The following is an 18,198-nucleotide window of genomic DNA, read 5'->3' as shown; positions in this document are numbered from 1 at the left end:
TTAAAGTCCTTCCTCGGCTCCTGTTATGCCTCCAGTGGCTCCAGAGCCCGGCCTCCACATTCACCAGCCAGGGTCATGAGCCAGGAGCAGTGTCAGTCTGCCGCCTCCCTTTCCAACACTTCTCACAAGGCATTCCTTACGCCCGCCAGCCACCTTCTCAGCAGCACCTGTTTCTCCTCTGGACTTGGGGAGTCGCCAGGGAACCTGCTGCTTGGAAAGCCGCCAGCAGTGTCCCGCCGCCGTCCACGTGCAGGTCCCTTCTCCCGTCTCCACCGGGTGTCAGCCGGATGCCGCCGGATGCTGCCTGGTCCCTGCTAGGAACCTAGGGGGGATATGGTGGCTAGGTCAGGAACTATCTGCTTCCAGCCGCAGATAGTATGCCTGCTGCTCCATGGTCACCAACCCAAGAGGTTGTTCCAGTGGATGGTATGTTTAAACAAATCTGGACCCTTCTGCAGGATTTGGTTAACCATATAAAAACTTTTATTCATACAATAAATGGATAAAAATACATTAATACAAGGACATACTTAACACATCAGTTATTTTGTTATACAAATTTAGAGGACAATGATTCTAATCGTATTATATCTGGATTTTTTAAGGTTATCGGCAACATTTGCATGCAGTCCGGAATTTTAGGAAAAATTATAGATTGAATTACCGCTAATCACCCTAATAACGATATGGAAAGATTCTTCCATGATTCTAATCTAATTTCAATTTGTGAAATAATAGGGGGAAAATTCAAAGAGTATAATTTAGTAAGATCATTATCTAGTACCTTGATCAGGGCCAGATTAAAGCAGGGGCAAAAGGGGTCAGTACCTCTGGGCCCCCCTCTAGCTAGGGGCCCCCTGTGGTTGGCATGTATTATATACATTTTTTTTTTTTTTTAGCTAAAGGTTTTGTGCATGGGAGTGGGATAGTGCTGCAGCTTCACCTATCTGCCAATGATTAATGGTGCTGAGCATCGGGAGCCAAGGCACACTGACTGCACAAGTGTGCAGTGCATTACTGGGAGTTGACTAAGTCCCATGACACTTTGCACAAGAAGGCAGAGGCTGAGAGGTTTATGCTGGCTCTGAATGGTGGAGCTCATTACTTGCTTCTCAGGCCCATGGAGGACAGCAGCAGCCTAGTCATGGGTGGCTTTTAATCAGAGGCAGCTTTGAGGTCTCCTACAGAGTAAGCAGTTACCCATTGACCAAGTTTATACTGTCTTTACTCTGTGTTTTGACAGTATAATATTCTCTCATGCAGTTTGTGGCCAGTAATGACAAGTGCAAGGGGCCCCCCTGTCTAAAGTGCCCCGGGCCCCCTGAAGGCTTAATCTGGCACTGGGATCAACCTCTAGAGAAAAATGGACCCAGTAGTAGAAACAAAAGAAAGGGATGGTGCAGATTTGATACCACTGGCTTCCATGGAAGCTTATGAAAATTGTAGTTCTGGATCTTGCCACTTGGAGAAGCTGTAAAGAGCAAAGGCAGAGGTTCCCAAACTTTTTTGAATCATGGCACCCTAGAGCATCAAAATGTTTTCAAGGCACCCCTAGGTCAAGTGTTTCTTATTGACAAATTCAGGAAAAAATATAAAAGTAAGTGCATTGTGTTTATATGTCACAGTTATCTGGAGAGGGACAGGATTTGCTCCTGTTTGTCCACATATATTATGATTGGCAGCCACAAGCACTGGTTTTGCCTGTTACATTGCACATAACTAATATGAATTGATCCTGGTCCACCAACCCAAGGCACCCCTGTAAGTGTCCTGAGGCACCTCAGGGTGCCTAGGCACACAGTTTGGGAACCACTGGCAAAGGAATGCAATAGGGCATAAAGTTGGTATTTGCACATGTGCAGTTCAGCTTACAGTATGCAGATGCTAAGGAGCAGATAGGGTTGCCACCTCACCGTACATGGATTCCTGGAGATTCCCCCCCATGAGTAATGATGCGCGCGCCGAAGGCTCCAGAAAAGGGGGTGTGGTCTATTCAAAAGTGGGTGTGTCCTATTTAAGAGGGCGTGAGCTATTAAAAAAGGTGTGCATGGTGTTTAATACAGACATGTACAGACACTAATAATCACAAATACTTTTCTTGATGTTGTTTGATGGCATGAAATTTTCATGCCATCAAACAACATCAAGAAAAGTATCTGTGATTATTAGCGTAAATCCGTGTCTGCAATCCTATATTGACACCTCAGATACTTGTTACGGACTTCAAGTCAATATCTTTTGCCTTTGATTTATAACAGCGTACACATTACAATGCAACATAATCAAACATGAAGTCTAAAAAGAAAAATGAAGAGAGACTGCACTAAAAATAATAGCAAATGTAATAAAAAAGACACCAAAAATGAATACACATAAATGTAAGGCCGGGGGGCTAAGCGGGCAGGCAGGGGGTGAGCAGAGCAGCACCTGGCAATGGCAGCCAACTCACCAGTCATCGTCGTGGGCTGGAACTGACACCAGCAGGCGGACAGCAGCAGTGAGTGACGCAGCGCCCAGGCAGCACATGCACTAAAAGGAAGCCTGGGCGGAGGCAGCAGGGCGGATGCAGGGCAGGCTGGCAGGACTCTCGGAGGCAGGCTTCACATGGAGAGACAGTGAGACATGCGTCGCGAGCACGGCAGGTGGCTGGCTCTGCAGTTACTAGCGAGATGATGATGACATCATCATCTCACGAGTGCGACTGTGTCACGGTTGAAGATTCAGATGGGGTCGTGTGATGCACAGGGACTGGAGACGGGGCAGCAGCAGTAGGGTTAAAACAAGCGGGTTTAATAAATGATGTCATACAGGGACTCAAATACTTATTTGAGAAAAAGGCAGGCAAAATAATAATAAATAGCAAAGATAATGAATGTCCAGATAACAATGATGAGGAATGTCCAGATAAAGAAGTGGAAGGATGGCAACAACAATGGATCCGGAGACTGAAAGAATTATGAGGAATGGCTAAGACCTGAGGATGCTGGAGACGGATTCTTGGAAGATCCAGGAGCGGGACCAGAGTTAGGAATCCAGGAGGGAGCACCCAAGAGTACCAGAGAGAAGCTGGCGACCAGTGTGACTGGAATGAGCGATGGGGTCTATAGCCAAGCAAGCTGACGGACACAGCGGGAAATAGCAAGGGCACAATGAGTCAGGAGCCTTCCAGGAAGTGTACGGCACAGAAGACTTTTTGCACTGACACTGAGCTACCTAGGCAGATCCTCTATATGCATAGAGGGCGGCTGCCATTGGCTGTCACAGTGAGACAGGTGAGAATACCTGACCTGGCCCAATCCCCTGTTTGCCCTTAAGCAAGATGGCGGCGCTGGTCTCCCGGCGTCTATAGTCTAGAGCGGGACCACGCTGCAGACTCCCATGCTCCTAACATTGCCGGACCTCTGCCTGCCGCCTTAGCTGACATGGAGGCCGACACACGCCAGTCAGTGGCGGGCACGGACGGGTGAGTATAGTACCCGCCGTGCACCGCCGCGACGGCGTGTGACAGACTGTCAGGCTGCAGAGGCAGGCCTGTCAGGCGCAATGAGCGCCATGACAACGGCTGGCCTCTGGGGATGGGGGAGAGGCGGCGAATAGGGCTGGAGGCTTTTCCAGACACCCGGATTCCGGGAGAATCCCGGAATCCGGGAGACTGGAAAAGTCTCCTTGAGGGTTGCCACCAATTCTGGGAGAATCCCGGAAATCCGGGAAAGGTGGCAACCCTAGGAGCAGAGCAGGAAACAAGAGATGGGATCAGGGGCTGGCTGGCAACTTTTGGCCTAGGGAGCATCCAAAAGCAAGTGGCCCTGGGGTTGAAGTATGTACACACGGTGTGATTTGGCGGCCGCCAATATCAACTCGATACTGGCTGCCGCCGAGGTGCTGGCATCGGCTGGAAGGGAGAGAGGGACGGCATGCGGGGGAACGGTCGCCCTCCTTTCGAACTAGTAGAAATAGATTGTGCTACACAGTTTATTTCTACTTTCAATTTCAATGCTGCGTTGCCGCGCATCTGGATTGAATGTGGCCAAACACATTTTCACACCATGTGTACACACTTTTGGGGTTGCTTTATTCACAGAATGAAAAACCTCTGCTCTACCATCTTGCAGTGGCCCCTCCAATGCCAATGATTGGGACAGTTGTGTGTCCAGAAGGCAGTTATTGGAACGGAAGGGCAGAAATGGGTAGGATTCTGGGAAAACCGGGATATAGTGGAAGAAAGTGCTGGGGAAAGGAAGAAAGGAAATGAGAGAGACTGGAGGGGATAGGGATATAACGGTAGACAGTGGAGACAGGGAGACAGTGATAGAGACCACAGGGGGACAGGGAGACAGTGGGAGAGATCACAGGAGAAAGGGAGATAACAAGAGATACCACATGAGACAGCGAGGAGGAGCACAGGGAACAAAGAGACAGCTAGGGAGGGCACAGGGGACAGAGAGAGAGAGAGAATGCAGGGAACAGGGAGAGAGCAACAGAGACTGCAGGAGTCACGGACAGAGCGAGACCGCAGGGGACAGGGAAAGAGAGAGACTGCAGGAGTTGCAGAGAGACAGCAGGGGATGCAGAGAGACTTCAGGGGATGCAGAGAGAGCAAGAGAGAAATCAGGGAACTCAGAGAGAGAGAGAGAGACCACAAGGGACATGGAGAGAGCAAGACCATAGGGGAAGTGGAGAGAGCGAAAGAGACTGCATGGGATGCGGAGAGAGGGAAAGAGACCACAGGGGATGAAAAGAGAAAGAGGGAAAGAGACCACAGGGGACCTGGAGAGAGTGAAGAGACCGCAGTGGATAAAGAGAGAGGGAAAGAGGCCATAGGGGATGCAGAGAGGGCAACAGAGACTGAAGGAGATGCAGAGAGAGCAAAAGAGACTGCAGGAGACATGGAGAGTGTGAAAGAGACTGTAGTGAATGCAGAGGGAGGGTAAGAGTCTGTAGGGGATGCAGAGAGGGCGAAAGAGACTCCAGGGGACAAGGAGTGCAAGAGAGACCCCAGGGGACACAGAGAGAGCAAGAGAGAGTGCAGGGGATATGGAGACAGCAATGGAGACTGCAGGGGACAGGGAGAGACAGAAAAGGACTAGGAGATAGAGAGACTGCAGAAGATAGGGATATGATGAAATATACTGCGGGGGACAGACAGGTGGTACCTCTGTGTTATGCTCCGCAGCAGGCAGGCAGAGTGCCAGGCCCAGCCTTCTCCTGTGCAGGGCCAGTATCAGCAGGGAGGAAGGAGAACTGATGCTTCCGGAGTAGGGTTGGCCATCGACTATCGATGTTCCCAAAACATCGATGGTTGGGACCTAGTGCTCGATAATTTGGGCATCGATAGGCTAGGGTCGAATAGTTTGATGCCATCAATGGATGGCATCCGATGTCGATATATATATATATATATATATATATATATATAATATATACACTTAACATCGGCACTCACCTTTCCTAGTTTTGGGGTGCCCTATGGCTTGTGACCACATTGTTTAAACAGACATTGGAGTGGCTCTGCACACACTAAATTAACTGATAATAAATAGTGGAGATTTGGTTCATGAATTGATCAATGCATTTAAGCCTGCAGCCCCCTTGACGGGGGCTGCAGGCTTAAATGCATTGATCAATTCATGAACCAAATCTCCACTATTTATTATCAGTTAATTTAGTGTGTGCAGAGCCCCTCCAATGTATATATATATATATATATATATATATAAACTAGGTGATTCATCGTGCCCTACGGGCGCTCTTCACACCGGCGTAAGGGGCTACGCCCCTTAATTTGTGAACATTTGTATTGTGAGAAATATGGTTAGAACTGTATGAAAGATGCCCTGTATTGCAGCTTCTGGCAGTGGGTGAGGGTCCAGCGTGGCAGCACAGGAGTACCGGACGGTGGCCCTGAGTCAGTGTCTCCTCCTACTGGGTGGGAGTTAGGGTGCATGAGAGCAGGAGGCTGGGATATGAGGCATGATAGGGGTATGTGGGCAACACAGCGTCAGCGATTACCCAGTGGTGGAAGTTACGGTTCAGGAGAGCAGGAAGCTGGGTAGTGATAGGGGTGTGTGGGCATACGGGGGACTAAAGAGGGTGGTGGACACTGTGCAGCTTCTGCCAGTGGGTGAGGGTCCAGCGTGGCAGCACAGAAATACAGGAGTCAGTGTCTCCTCCGACTGGGTGGGAGTTAGGGTGCATGAGAGCAGGAGGCTGGGCGGTAAAGCATGATAGGGGAATGTGGGCAACACAGGGTGAGCGGGTCTCCACTGGCGGAAGTTACGGGGCAGGAGAACAGGAGGCAGGGCAGTGTCCTCTCACATTGATGGCAAAAGTATTCAACATCGGCCATAAACCATCGATTATTTGAAAATCATTGATGGTCGATGGGCATCCCTAGAACTGGAGGAGGGTGGGGGACAGTATGCAGCTCCCGGCAGTGGGTGAGCGTCTCCTCCCACTGGGAGGGAGTGAGCGTGCATGAGAGCAGGAGGCTGTATAATAGTGGTATGTGGGCAAGACATTGATAAAAGTTGTGGCGCTGGTGCAGAGGGCAGTGGGGAAACCTGCAGTGCGGCAGCCAGGGCCGGATTTCCCACCTAGGGGCGGTACCTGCTTGTGGTGGTACAGGATCCCCCATTGTCACGGGGGTACGTGAAATGCGGGGGCCGCGGTGGTCGGCTGGGGGGTGGAATTGCCGGAAGGGGGTCTGGGGGGTCTGCAAATTGCGGGAGGGGGGGTGGTGTGTGGGGATCCGCGGTTAGCGGGAGGGGGCGGGGGTCCGCAAATCGTGGGCGGGGGTGGCTTGAATCGTGGGAAGGGGGGTCCGCAAATTGCGGGAGGGGGGTTGTCGGGGTTAGTGAATTGCGGGAGGGGGGGTTGCGGAGGTCCGTGAATTGCGGGAGGGGCGCGTGGGGTGCCGTGAGTCAAGGGGGGGTGGTTCGGGGGTCCATGAATCACGGGAGGGGTCATGAATTGCAGGAGGCGGGGGTCGTGGGGGGGCTGAGAATTGCAGGAGGGGGGGTGTGGGGGGTTGCCGTGAATTGCATGAGGGGGGTGTGAATCAAGGGAGGGTGGGCGCAGGGGGGTGGTGCGGGGGTCCGTGAATCGCGGGAGGGGGCATGAATCGCGGGAGGGGGGGTCGTGGGGGGTTCCGAATCGCAGGAAGGGGGGTATGGGGGGTGCCGTAAATTGCGTGAGGGGGGCATGAATCGCGGGAGGGGGGGTCCCCGAATGTGTGAATTACGGGGCGGTCGCAAATCGCGAGAGGTGCCGAGGGGGCCCGCAAATCGCGGGAGGGGGGCGCTACGGGGGGTTTCGTGAATCGCGGGAGGGGGGGTCGTGGGGGGTTGCGAATCGCAGGAAGGGGGGTGTGGGTGGTGCCGTGAATTGCGTGAGGGGGGCATGAATCGCGGGAGGTGGGGTCCCCGAATGTGTGAGTTAGGGGGCGGTCGCAAATTGCGAGAAGTGCCGAGGGGGCCCGCAAATCGCGGGAGGGGGGCGCTACGGGGGGTTCCGTGAATCGCGGGAGGGGGCGGCGCGAATTGCGGGAGGGGGGCCGCAAATCACAGTAGGGGGGGGGTGCCGTGAATCGCGGGAGGGGGGGTCGTGGGGGGCCCTTTTAATGCCGGGAGGGGGGGTCCCGCGAATCGCGGGAGGGGAGGATGCAGGGTCCTGCGAATCGCGGGAGGGGGCTCGCGGGAGGGAGGGGTCGCTGGGGTCCCGCGATTTGCGGGAGGGTCGCGGGGGTCCCGCGTTTCGCGGGAGGGGGTGGTCGCGGAGGTCCAGCGAATCGCGGGAGGGGGTGGTCGGGTCTGGGACGGATATTAGACAGCACTTACATCGACAGCCATTACATCGACACCATTAGTTCGACAGCTCAATAGGTCGACATGGTTTTAGGTCGACATACCATTAGGTCGACATGTCATTATGTCGACAGCTTATTAGGTCGACAGCTCATTAGGTCGACATGTTTTTAGGTCGACACTGCCATTAGGTCGACAGAGTCTATGTCGACAGTCAAAAGGTCGACATGGGGTTTTTTCACTGTTTTTTGGCCGAAATGTCGACACAGTCGACATGGACACAGTTTGAAGTGTACCGCAGCCGCTCGCTATGCTTCGGGCACGGTGCCTCGCTGCGCTCGGCACACTATTTTATTCTCCCTCCACGCCCTAGTGTGGATAGTAGGGCATGAAATACCGCCTGTCGGCACATGTCGGCTCAATAAACAGTGAAAAAACCCATGTCGACCTTTTGACTGTCGACATAATGGCAGTGCCGACCTAAAAACATGTCGACCTAATGAGCTGTCGATATAATGACATGTCGACCTAATGGTATGTCGACCTAAAACCATGTCGACCTATTGAGCTGTCGAACTAATGGTGTCGATGTAATGGCTGTCGATGTAAGTGCTGTCTAACAATAGTCCGGATACTGGGGTGGTCGCGGGGGTCCCCCGAATCGCGGGAGGGGGGTTGCGGGGGTCCCGCGAATCGCGGGAGGGGGGGTTCGCGGGGGTCCCGCGAATCACGGGAGGGGGGGTCGCGGGGGTCCCGCGACTCGCGGGAGGGTGGAAAGCGGGGGTCCCACGAATCGCAGGAGGGGGGGTGCAGGGTCCCGCGAATGGCGGGATGGGGGGTTGGGGGGGTTGGGGGGGTCGCGGGGGTCCCGCGATTCGCGGGAGGGGGAAAGCGGGGGTCCCGCGAATCGCTGGAGGGGGGGTGCGGGGGTCCCGCGAATCGCGGGAGGGGGGTCGCGGGGGTCCCGCGATTCGCGGGAGGGGGGAAAGCGGGGGTTCCGCAAATGGCGGGAGGGGGGGTCGCGGGGGTCCCGCGGATGGCGGGAGGGGGGGTCACGGGGGTCCCGCGAATGGCGGGAGGGGGGGTCACGGGGGTTCCGCAAATCGCGGGAGGGGGGGTCGCGGGGGTCCCGCGAATCGCGGGAGGGGGGTCGCAGGGGTCCCGGGAATCGCGGGAGGGGGGGTCACGGGGTTCCGCAAATCGCGGGAGGGGGGGTCGCGGGGGTCCCGCGAATCGCGGGAGGGGGGGTCGCGGGGGTCCCGCGAATCGCGGGAGGGGGGTCGCGGGGGTCCCACGATTCGTGGGAGGGGGGTCGCGGGGGTCCCGCGATTCGCGGGAGGGGGGTTCGCGGGGGGGTCCCGCAAATCGCGGGAGGGGGGGTCGCGGGGGGTCCCGCGAATTGCGGGAGGGGGGTCGCGGGGGTCCTGGCAGAGGGTAGGGATGTGCAGGAGTAATGGTGAATGTGGCTGTGGAGTAATGGTGGATGGTGGGCGAGTACTGTAGCCCTGGCTGGGCGGGGGGAGGTGATGTCAAGGGGGTGGAACGTCAGACACAGGAAAGTGAAACTGTTCTACACAGGAACGTTCTCCACAGGGGTTGAGTGACAGATCTGGCTAAATATATAAGAGATTTTACCCTGCTGGCCAGCTGCCCGGCTACTCCGAGTCCTAGACTGGAGTGTGACTCACTTTCTGAATTAGAATTATATCATCATGCGGCAGACGTGGACTCCGGAGCAGGACACAGAGCCAGGAGGAGGAGTCAGCCGAGCTGGCTGGTCTCGATGGTGCCCATCGTCTAATACTTGCGCATGCGCAGAGGAAGCCCGGGACGGGCGGCCACCGCTGGGAGGTGTGTGCATGCGCGATAGAACTAACTAATCGGCTCGGGTGCGTGCGCGGCTCGTGCATGCGCAGAAGAAACATTATTATCCAGTGCGTCAGGTATAGTTCTATCGCGCATGCATGCACCCGGCGGTGGCCGCTGCCCCGTTCTTCCTCTGCGCATGCGCAAGTACACTATGGTGTGAACCGTCGATGGCTGCCGATAGAATGGTTTATAGCCATCGATGGTTCCTGCATAAAATGGCATCGATGGGACCCATCAATGGAAGATGCGAGATGGAAGAGAGACAAAGGGATGAGAGTGGAGAGGACATCAGGGAAATAGAGAGTGTGTCAGAGAGAGGAGGAGCAAGAGAGAGAGAAAGGGAGGTGAGCGAGTGGGAGTGACGGAGATAGGGAGAGAAAGAGATTGGAACAAGACAGTGTCAGGGAGAGAAAGAGAGATAGGGAGAGGGTGCCAGGGGCAAACAGAGAGGGGGAAAAAAAGGGTGTCAGGCAGAGAGCATGTGTGTGTGTGTAATGGAGAGAGACACAGGGTGACATTTAATAGGTTGTGTTTTCCATTTTTTTGCGATTTTGTGGCGTGAAAATGGCGAAATCGGCTGTTTTTTAGAAATGCCCAATTTATTAGGGATCGATTTCCAGCTTAAATCGCATGTTTTGGTGTCTAATTCGCACATGTTGGAAATGCGAGTTCATATTGCATTTTTTATCGCATCCATATGTTTTCGCATTGAACAGTATTCAATTCGCAAATTTAATGGGTGGCGATTTTTGAAATCGCTATCAAAATGCGAATTGTTATCGGGAACAAAACAGAACAGGTAGAGGCTGGCGATTTCAGATTAAAAAAGTGGCGAAAAACTCATAAATGGTTAAAACCATCCCAGGTGGTTCACTTTGCAATCATGAACTCCCCTACATATACCCCCACAAGATTATGGACACCTGTGAGGGTGCTTGTGATGGAGTTTCTGCAGAGTGGAGTGGAACTGCTAGTGTATGAGCTGGGACGTTTGGAGGAGCTACGCAGGAGGAGGGATTATAGTGCCCACCAGATCCAGGTACCCCGACCACTTTGTGCTTCTCGTAGGTACCGTGCTAGGGTGTACCTGGACTCCCTCTCAGATCAACAGGTGGTGTAGATGTTTAGGCTGAACTGCAATAACCTGTTGAACTTATATGAGCAGGTGACAGATGATTTAGACCCTTTTGGGGGTGCCAACTATGCAGTGTCTGGGAAGCAGAAATTAATGTGTGCCCACTACTTCTTGGCCACAGGTTCATCCCAGTCTGTGAGCTCATGGTCGTTGGGGGTGTCACAAGCCACTTTCTCAAAACATTTTTCTCAGGTGTTAAATGCTTTAAAGAAGCTGTGGCGTACATATATCACATTCCCACGTTGTGAGTCCGACTGGCAGGACCTGAAGGTGGCATTCTATCGGCTCTCAGCATTCCCAAATGTGCTGGGAGCCATAGACTGCACCCACATTGGGATACGGGCTCCACACGTGAGGAAGCATGTGTATGTTAATTGCCGGGGCCGCCACTCCCTCAATGTCAGGTGGTATGCGATGCCAACCTCAAAATTCTCAGTGTGGTTGCAGGCTACCCTGGGAACTGCCATGATGCCTATATCCTGTGTCACTCAGCTCTCTGGGACCGCTTCCAGGCCCACACCATGCCAGAGGGCTGGCTAATAGGTAAGTCAGTTATCAGTGTTTTATTATTGTCATTTGCTAAATACCCACATGATATGTGCCCAACAAAACACATTAGGATTTAATTTGTAGGTGACTCAGGATATGGGTGTCTACCGTGGCTCATGACACCTCTGCGCAAGCCGCAAAGCCCTGCACAGCACCGCTACAATGCTGCACACATTGCCACCCGCAATGTAGTGGAACGCACCTTTGGGGTGCTGAAAAGCAGATTCAGGTGTTTGGACAGATCAGCAGGTACACTGCTATACCACACTGCCAAAGTAGTACTGATCGTCCAGGCTTGCTGCATGCTACATAACATTGCTCTGGCCCAACCTAATTATGTTGATGTTGGCAATGCAGCAGTCGTGCAGGAAGCTGAAGCTACACAACATGTGGTAGTTAGGAGTGCGCGGAGGGGGAATGTGGTTCATTCAGAGATGATACGGCAGCATTTTACAGGTAATTTAGCTTGCAAACATTTACTTAAAAGAATAACCCATATCACCCTCACATGGTGTACCTTACAAAACAACTCACTGATTTTTTTAACATTGCACAGGGCTACTTGGGGAGTAATGCACACCCCCTGCAAGGTCTGCCATACCTGCTTGGTCCTTGCCTTGATACATGCTGGTACCTACGACCTTTCAATGTAAGTAATCCTAACATGGGTGATGTGTATAAAGCATTGCTAAAGGTACACAACGCAGGTGCAAGGGGTGGAGTTACCATGGAGCCCTGTGATGAGGGGATTTTCAAGTGTTGTTTAAATTACATGGTACTTACACTCTGCAATGGTAAATGCTGGACCCTTTGAAACGTCTGTAATAGGCCTAAATGAAATCACATTATTCTCCGTGTAAGGCAAACACACCCTTTGTGATGCAAACACAAATGAAAGTATGGCTTCATTATTAAAGAGAATGACACCAAAGTTGCAGGTAGCAAAAATATTTTACTTGCTGAAAAATATTTTTAATAAAAAATTGAACAAAATAGTGCAATATGACATCAGCATTAGCAGAGCCAGATTAAGGTCTAAATGGGCCTGGAGCTGAAAATGCTCAAGGGCCTATTATGCGCAATAATAGGGGTTGCGGCCCGCACCTAATAATGTGGGGGGCGTGACCAGTGTTCTGTTTGGTGGTCTGCTCATGGATGTGTCTCTATTTGTGTAAATACGTTCAACTAATTATATATGCCTGGAAAAGGCAGGGGTCTGGCATAAGAAAAATGCAGGGAGATATATTGGTGGGTGCACTCCAAAGGTGCACCCGCAGGACGCAGATGTCCTAAGATACTTGCGGGGTCAGGCGGCACTCCTGTCATAAAAAAATACTGAAAACCGAAACTTGGTAGACAATATGTCAGCACCTTTTATGTGGTAACCTAAATTTACCACACCATATACCCCTTATACAAATCATGCAACACAATAGTAACTTATACTGTACTTGCTTCTTACACATTATGCCACATGGAATGAGACAAAATTCACACCGATTGAGCAAAAATTCCCACTATGGCACACAGATTGAGTCAAAATTCATGTTATGCCACACAGATTAAGGCAAAATTCACATTTTGCCACATGGATTGAGCCAAAATACACACTATACCGGGCATGTCCAAATAGTGGCCCTCCAGCTGTTGTGAAACTACACGTCCCAGAATGCCTTGACATACAGTAGTTTTAGCATTCCCTAATTGCAAAATTGTGGCAATGCATGATGGGACTTGTAGTTTCACAGCTGGAGGGCCATAGTTTGGACATGCCTGCACTATACCAAACAGATTGAGCAATAATGCACAATATGCTTCATAAATAGGGGCATTGCGCGCCAAAGGCGCACATTAAAAATTGACACCATAATGCCCATTACATGTTAAGCCTCACACCATAATCTCCATTACGTATTATGCCAAACACCATAATGCCTATTAAAAATTATGCTACATAAATGTTGCTTACCTACATGCTCATTGCCAGGGGTTCCATGCTCATTGCCAGGGGTTCCATGCTCTTTGCCATGTGGGATTACATGCTCATTGCCAAGGGGGAATACATGCTCGCGGTAACTGGGGGACAGTCATCGCCGGGCAGAAATGACAGCCATTAACAGCCGGGCAGAGAGCAGGGGGCTGCCCGACTGTATTCAGAGCACTGCATGTCCCGGCTATTTGAAATAATACCCCTTTCATACCAGAAAATGCAGGGAATATGGTCCCAGGATCATGCAGGGATATTCTTGGACTGGCCCCTTTTACAACAGCCTAGTCCGTGCATTTTCTGGTGTGAGGGGGAGAGAAAACCACCCCGCCCCCTTTTAAACAACCAGCTATATCTTCGGAACCAACTGACCCATTTACATGTAGCCTTTGAATGATTTTGGTCCAGTGAAACTGGGCCGTTTGGTTCCAGAGAAATCTGTCCTCAAACAACATGCCATGAAATTACATTTCAGAAATGAAAAACAAATAGTTTTACCTGCAATATCTCTAGAACCAATGAACCCATATGGACCAGGTATCAGATTGAAGGCCCAGCAATTTGGGTTCGACTGAGATAAACCTCGAGTTTCTGTGATGCTGTAGGGGGAACTGGCAGCCGTTGGAACCGGGTGGAGGTCGGAATTAGCGGGTCCCATGTTATCCTATGGGGAAAACGTTCCAGGTTTGCCTGGCGGTATCTCCGGTTCCCTGGGGGCTAGCGACGCGGGGCTGGTCTTGTTGGAAAGCCCTGACCCTCAGCTACAAAATGGGCCTATTTGGAGAGTGGGCCTGGAGCTATAGCTCCATCAGGCCCATTGTTAATCCGGCTCTGAGCATTAGGAAACCGGATGCATGTCAATTAACAGAACAATCCACAATTTGTAGTCTTATACATTTTTGGCCTGAGACCGGGAAATGCCACCCTTTCCAATAGACCCAGACCCACCCCTAGTACGTACACTATGCCGGGGGGGGAGTAGTGGGTGACCCACTCATGGGTGTGGAGGACACGCTGCTACTTTGAGTAGATGTGGTTGGTTGTTGACCTAACAAATTGCTTGCACTTAGGCTTAACTGACTTTGTAGGGACATCAACGCAGTTGTTTGCCCATTAATGGCTTGGGTCTGTGCCAGCATGTTTTCATTAAGTTTGCCAAAATTTGTGCTTTGGCCCCTAATGGCCTGGCCAATGTCGCCTAAGCGTGTGTCTATTGTGGATGCAATACGAATTTGCCTACTTACACTTGCACGCAGGCTTTGATAAACGTTTCTAATTTGCTGACCAATGCTTTGCACATACCCCTTCATCTGCTCAATTTGGAGGCTCTGAGACTTCATAAAAAATATTTGCTTCTCCTTAAGTGTGAATGGATCTGGGGAATTCTCCGGGATTGGTTGGACTATTGGTGGCTTGCAGGAGTGTGGCCTGCTGGCCATGTGACTGAGTATACGGCGGAACATTGATTGGCTCTGTTCTTTGTTGTGCAGGTTCCAATGTGGTGACTGGTTCCAGTATTATTTCACTCCTATCATCCATCATCTGTATGGGATCTGTTGGCTCTGGCATCGGTTGTGATGTTCCAACAAAGAAGATGACAAAGGTAAGTATGTTATGCTGCATTTTGGTTGGTGCGTCAGGGAAACTGTGTTATAATGGTGTGGTCTGCAAGATGCACTTTAATCAGCCATTGCAATGTCAAGTGTTGCCCAAACACATGACAATCATAACTGTAAAGTGCATGTGTTAGGTAGAACACATGCTTCACAAAATATTATTAGTAATCAGGATGTGCAAAGTAGTTTAGACACCCGTCCATGGCTGTGTAGTTGAACAGTGCAGGGTGTAGGTTGCAGCCATGTGTGATATTATCAAATCCTTTACATAACAATATCACCTGCAGGGTCGAAATCACCAAGTTCAGGATGAGATGGATGAACCGCAGCAGCAGCCTGGGAGTCTGGAGCTGGAGCTATGGAATCAAAATGGCAGATTTAGCAATATGGACATTCCCACTTAAAGTGCAACTTTTTTTCTGGCTATTGTTAAAAATGTGATTATTAAGTATGGTAGGCTAAGTTACCTTGAGCATTGTTAAAAACTGGTAATATTAGCATTCCATCATTTTTAAAATAAATTACACATGAGCACAGTGCAGTATAGTAGGGCTGCCATTTTAATTCATCACATACCAGTACATTACACACAGTAATTTGTTATGTGGAACTACATGCCCCAGACAAACCCACAATGCATTAATTACCAATTGCATTAATTACCAAACAACACATTCATAAGGGCACCTTTCTGGGATATGTAGTTCCACAAAAACACTTCTATTGGGCATACAAAAGAATCCATCATAATTACTGGTGAACATTGCAATGTAAATTTGATTGTGTACATGTGTTGACACTTACCAGTTTGAGGTGGAGTAGGGGGTCTGTCTGTGTCCGCAATGTGCACGCCTGGAAGCACCTCGGGTGGTATCATTCTGCGTAACAGCCTCTCATATGTCTTGAATGTGACATGCTGCCTAGGTCCCGTGCGACAGGCCTCTTTCCGTTCCAGGGCGAGCTTGGACTTGAGGAGGCGCTTTATGTCGTTATAACGCTTTTTAACATTCCGCACACTCCTCTTGTGTGCGCTCAATGCATTGACAGAGTTTGTTATGGTCTCCCACATCACCTTCATGCGTGCCACAGTTGTGCGGTGTTGGTGGGGACCCAGCAGCCAGTCATAGAGTGGCAACAGAGCACGCACCAGGGCCACATTCTCTTCATAGGAGAAGCGCACTTTCCTCCCACTGGCAGTACGGGTTGGATCCACCTCATCCTCATTCTCTGGGTCACCTCCTCCTCCTCATCATCATCCTCCTGGCCTGCATCTTCCTCTACCTCCTCCTCCTCTGCATCATCTTCCTCATGCTGAGCCAACTCCACCTCAGAATAAACTGTTCCTCCTGTGGGGACACATAACTTGTTCCTGCATCTTCCTCCTCCATGTCCACCTGCTGCGCCTCCACCATGTGGCCTCTCCCTGCCACAGCTCTTGCTGGCAGCATGCTGCCTCTCCCTGTCCTGGCTCTCACAGCTCTGCCTGTGTGAGATGCAGTGCTGCCTCTCACTCCCCTACCTCTCACAGTGGCTGGGGTTATTGGCCCTCTGCTGCCTGTCTCTCTGCCTCCTGTGCTCTGTCTCATGCCTCCTCTCCTATCCATGACTAACGCCTAACTCCCTTTCAAAGGGTAAAATGGCGCCTGTGCCCCTTTATATAGGTGGTGTGATGCGTATTGTAAGGGACTACGGTGGCCCAATAGGTTAGGAGGTTGTATGGCCAGATCAGGCGGATTTGTGTAAATCGCATTCCAGTTGGCCACTATATCGCAAATGACCTAACCCGGAAATCGTCTCCATTCCCACCATATCGCCCATTATCGCACTTTTTCAGACCAAAATCGCTACACATTAAATATGCGATTTTGGACTAAAAATGTGAATTAGAAAAAGTGCGATACATGGCGATTTGCAAACAATTCGCACTTGGCTAAAAAATCGCCATTCACTAAATCTCGCCCACAGTGTCAGGAAAAGAGAGTTATGGAAACAGAGAGAGTGAGAGAGAGACACTTTGACAAGCATAGAGGGAGAGAGTATCAGAGAATGTGTCAAGAGAAAGAGAGGCAGTGCTAGGGTGAGAGGGAGACGGTGCCAGTAAAAGAGGGAGATAGTGTCAGAGAAAGAGAGAGTTTCTGGTAGAGATATAGAGCTATAATGCCAGGAAGAGAGATAGATGGTGTCAGGAAAAGAGGGAGAGAGTGTCAGAAAGAGAGAGAGAGGATGTGAAGTATGTCAATGTCAGGGAAAGAGAGAGACTGTCAGGGGAGAGAGAGAGACAGTGTCAGAGAGAGAGAGAGAGAGAAAGAGGGAGCTTTAACAAAACAAGGAAAGAGACAGGAGCTAGAAAGTGTGCCAGAAGAAAAAGAAAGAAATAGAGGAGAGAGGAGCGAGGGGGGCATCAGGAAGAAAAGATGTCATAGATAGAAAGGGATGAGAAACAGAGAGAAGGGGATGTAAGCAAGTGGAGTGAAGGAGATAACGGGAGGAAGAGGGCGCATCAGGGAGAGAAAGAGGGAGAAGTGGATGTTAGGGAGAGAGAGAACAAGAGTGTGTCAGGAAGAGAAAGTGACAGTATCAGAGAGAGAGCGAGAGGAGAGTAAGAGACAAAGAGACAAAGAGAAATAGTGACAGGGAGAGAGACAGTGTCAGGGAGAGAGGTAGACAAAACATCACAGTGGCCCTTATTCAGATTGAAGCGGTACGGCCCGCATGCGGCCGTACCGCCGATGTTTTCTCTCTGCACATGCGCAGAGGTCACTCTGCGCATGTGCAGGGGAATTCTCCGTGTTAAAAATTTCGACGCCGCAAAGGGGGCGTATAGGGGCGTGAGGGGCTTCATCCCCTCATTTCCCTATGTGTACGCCCCGCGTTTCATGGGCGTTCCCATGCAAACGCGGGGCGTACGCATGGTAATGAGGGCATGACGCCACTCATGGGGGCGGAAAGCTGACGTCGCCGGATGTCAGCTTTCAGCCCCCATACAAGCTACCACACGGACGATTGTCCGTGTGGTCTCAGCTTGCGGGAGCTGCCGCGGCGTGCGGCCCTGCCTTCGATGGTCGTCGACCATCGAATGCAGGGGGCAGCTCCCACCATGGTGGAGGCGTACGCCTCCACCATTTTCGTGCGGATCGCCAGCCGTCCGTGTACGGACGGCCGTGGCGATCCGTAGTGTGGGCGGGGATACGTCTGGTGCGGTCGGAGCCGCATATGCGGCTCGACCGCACCAACCAGAAT

The sequence above is a fragment of the Crinia signifera genome, chromosome 2 (assembly GCF_055691185.1).
Source record: "Crinia signifera chromosome 2, ASM5569118v1, whole genome shotgun sequence".
Lineage (NCBI taxonomy): Eukaryota > Metazoa > Chordata > Amphibia > Anura > Myobatrachidae > Crinia > Crinia signifera.
Note: the sequence above shows the minus strand (reverse complement) of the source record.